Consider the following 4,287-nt stretch of genomic DNA (forward strand, 5'->3'; position numbering starts at 1 on the left):
TCACCTTTTCACCATGATTTTTTTGTTGTCTCATCAATGTACTTACTGAAGAATGTCTCCACATTCTTTTCCAATCAACAGAATGGAGGTCTAAAATAAATACCTCGACATTTATAGAAGCAAGACCAAAGACTGGGGTGCTCAGGGAAGCCTGGGATCTTTAGTGCACCCTACTTGACACTATGGAGTGGGAGGGGGAGTGAACATAAGAGGAAATTTAATCTTGGAATTTTATTGAGTAAATGCATCTTAGTTCACCACCTAAAGTATTGCAAATATTTGTCCAATGATCTTCTCACAGCTGTCTTTACCTCCTTGTTCTTCAGGCTGTAGATGAGGGGATTCAGCATGGGTGTGATCACACTGTACTGCAGAGAAGAGAGCAAATCCCGGGAGGAACCAGACGGAGGCATGAGGTAGCAGATCAAACACGAACCAAAGAACAGGATCACTGCCATGAGGTGGGAGGAGCAGGTGGAGAAGGCCTTGCTCCTGCCTGCGGTGGAGCTCATGCTCAGGGTGTTGCGTATTATACGGGCATAGGATAAGAAGATTGGGAGGAAGTTTCCAAGCTCAAGTAGTACAGTAGAGAAGGACAAGATGCTGACATTCATAGATACATCAGAGCAAGACAGAGGAAAGAGGGAGGGCAGCTCACAGGTGTAGTGGTGGATGGTGTGGGCATCACAGAAGTTGAGGTCAACACCCAAGAGCACTATGACAAGTGCATTGGGAGCCCCACACCAGCCTCACACAGAGCTGGTTGCTCATCACCTGGCCGTAGAGCAGAGGGTGGCAGATGGCAGCATAGCGGTCATAGGCCATCACTGAGAGCAGGCAGGCTTCATTTCCTGCAGTGAGAAACACAAAGAAGACCTGGGCCAGGTAGCCCTCCACTGAGATGGTTTTCTTCTCTGACAGCAGGTCCTTCAGCAGCTTTGGCACAGTGACAGAGGAGAAGCAGAGGTCCAGGAATGACGGATTGCTCAGGAAGAAGTACATGGGTGTGTGGAGGCGGGAATCAGCTCTGATCAGCAGCAGCAGCGTCAGGTTCCCCATCAGGGTCAGGAGGCAAATCCCCAGGAACAGCACAAAGAGCAGGGGCTGGACGTGGAGGTCGTCAGACAGCCCCGTGGGAACGAACTCAGGGTTGGTGGTGTGGTTCCTCAAGGCCATTCATGAGGATGCTTCCCTGGAATCAGATAGAAACAGGATGAGGTCACCTGTCTCCTTCAGTGCATCACCCCTCTTCTCACACATCCCCCGCACTGTCTGAAGGCTGTGCTGAGACACTCCAAGTCACTCTCACTGAATCTGAAGAAGATGTTTTATTATGGTTTGTCAGTTGCTATCTTGGATTACAGTCTTCACATGCTTATGGATTCCCATTCCTTTTATACAGGAATGTAACTGGGAAAATAAATTCATCTGACTCACCTATACATTCATGGTAGTTCATTTTCATCTGGATTTTACTATAGTTTATTCTTATAGTCATCTGGTTGTAGGAAACATTATAACACATATTTGCATCACATTCTCTTTCCTTTCCTTGTTTTCCAATCATTACTCTTCTTGTTTATAATCATCCAATGGCTTCTAACTTTCTAAACAGCACAGAAAACTTTAATAGGACTTGTTTTGTTTTCAGAGTAGTTTTTTATCAGGGTCTATATCTTCTCTCACACTGATTTTATATACAATTTTGTATGTGATTTCATGGTAGGCAATCCTATATGTGCTTTACTCTTGAGAAATCCAGTATTCAGGGAGATTTTGTAATGCTGTGTGAACAACCAGTAGAAACCCAGGAAATAAACTCTACAGCTTTTTCTAAATCGGTGCCCAGATCCATTGGTGCATAGACCACTTTTTCCTACCTGACATCCAGAGTTCTTCTTTGTCTGCACACGACCTTCCTTTCAACCATACTGGCCACTTTTGGTACCAGAAAGGTCTGTTTGTTTCTCTATCTATGATTACAAGATTCTCCACTCAGAAGTTCTCCACTTTAATGTATGGATCTGAACTCGCACGAGCCCCCTGACCCACCTCAGCTCCCACGTTCTTTGTCCTGACTGCTCCTCCTCTAACCCACAGCCTCTGTTCAATCCCTGGGCTTCTGTTCTCAGGTGCCATATGGCATAGTCTGAATTATGATTTTTTTCCTCATCAATATTAAGTGTGTATTTCTGTTTTTCCCTCCAGACTGTAAGCTCATTGGGAACAGAGACCACATCTTAACAGTAGCAACATCTTAAAAGTAGTTAAGATCACATGTAGTCAGCCACTGTTGTATATGAAGTTTCCTGAGGGGCATGGATATTTAACATGACTTAGTGGTGTTCTGTTTTTGTTTAGCAGTTCACAATCGGACCCTAGGTGACTTCTGAACTCACAAAAGTTTTAATACTCCTTTATCACAGAATACCTCTTTGTGGCCCTTCAGGCCTGTCCAGCAAAATATGACCCCAGGCTAACTCATCAAGAGAAACTTAAGTTCTGATCCCATTAATAAACTCATCAGCCAAATCTTGGGCCCATCTTAGACCCCAGTGTAGGTTACCTGTGTGCCGGGGTAAAAAGAAAAATGCCCACCTTTGTGTACCTGCAGGATGTTGGCTTACATCCAGTGACAATGGAGCAGAAACAGCTGGAGAAATTAAGTATGAGGTTTTTGTATAAACAATTTTGTAAATACTTTTGAAAGAAAACATTACACATGGAGTGTACACAAGCGAGTGAAACAATAAATTGGACTTATTGTTACAAAATTTAGATGTTTTCATGTATTTTAATTACATGGATACTTTATGATGTATGTTGCTTCCTCTCTCCACTTTCACTCGCAAGGACACCTGACCACCATTTTCAGGGCAGCTGTGGGTCTCAGGTTAAGTGAGACTATTTCTGGAATCTCATATTTCTGAGTGTAGTTTTTCTAGAGGATCTTTTTTCTCTGTGGTCCTACATTCACATTTTGGGTGCCTGAGGGAGCAACTTACTGTGATTTACAGAGAAAGGACCCTCCTTCCCCATCCTAAACATCACTTTAAACTGAGGGGACAGACTTTTTAGAATGAAAAATGGTAAAGCCTTGTAATTCATTTAGGTCACCTTGCCAGGAAAATGAATCTCAGCTCTCATCCCTACTTGGAACGGAACTCATTGGCTTCATTTCTTCCTGACTTGTGACAGTCTGATGTCAGATTTTCACATGAGTGAGACCAGGGAATACAAATGAATGAAGTGGTAGTTGAGCTCAGCAAAGGGTAAAAGATGTGATAGGAGGATTCAGAAGTGTCCTAGAAATTCTTGCCCACACTCTTTGTTAAAAGCTATGTTTGGAATGAATAAATGAATAAACTAATAAAGTGTGTCATAGGTCAACCTTCAAGGTGGCTTGGGGGTTCCTGGAAAAACATTCAGACCCTGGACTCATGCGTGCAGGATCTGAACTGGTGAGAAGGATACCAGTGCTGGCAAAGGAGCGAACCAGCATCAACCTGATCCGACTGAATTATTACCAAAGCTGTTCCGTCCTGTACTCCCTCATATAATATTCGCTTAGTAGTGGCTATCTGCAGGTGGTTTAAATAACATGAAATATTTACTTCAGTTTCTTATTGGAGTTGTGGGCAGGTAGGGGAGTGAGTTGCTTCAACGGCCCAATATTGATCTCCAAAATCTTCTTTTCATTCCAGCTGCCAGTTTTCTGATAAGTTTTGGGATCCTAAAGCATGAGATGATTTAAGATCAGGCTATACGATGTGCTTGTCCTTAGGGTTATACAGGCAGGAAGAGGGGCCATTCTGAGAAAACATCCCAGGCAGCTGGGGTTAATGGAACATTTGGAGGAGCCTATTTCTGGGCCCCATCCTGGCAGGAGATGACATGCAGGGAGTGGGAAGATTTCATCTCCAGATCAGGGGACAGGGAGGATAGAGTGGGAGCCTGAGGCTTGGCAATAAATGGAATGAATGATGAAGTGGCAAAGGTTGGGGAATGGAGAAGATGGCCAGCTGATTAGAACATAAATGCAGATCGTTCTATGAAGAAAAAAAGGGAATAGAAAGGTATCAGGGAAGACATTACCATGTTTTCGATTTTTCTGGAGGGGTCACTTTTGAGTTCTCTTTCTCATCATGGGTTGAAACATCATGCTAGAGTCTCCCGGTTAAGAGAGCATGTGTCACAGGAGTCTGAAGCTTAGTGTACCAGGAGGCATTTTCTTTTTGTTAGTAGATGTTAGAGTGGTGTCATTCTGCACTGCACATCACTATATGG

At 43.7% G+C, this 4,287-nt stretch overlaps 1 pseudogene; it reads right to left on the minus strand.

Moving 5' to 3' along the window:
• Positions 1 to 254: 254 nt before the first annotated feature.
• Positions 255 to 1,176, minus strand: LOC140843807 (olfactory receptor 8S1-like; annotated as a pseudogene).
• Positions 1,177 to 4,287: the final 3,111 nt, after the last annotated feature.

This window comes from Manis javanica, chromosome 10 (genome assembly GCF_040802235.1).
Source record: "Manis javanica isolate MJ-LG chromosome 10, MJ_LKY, whole genome shotgun sequence".
In the NCBI taxonomy this organism is placed as follows: Eukaryota; Metazoa; Chordata; class Mammalia; order Pholidota; family Manidae; genus Manis; species Manis javanica.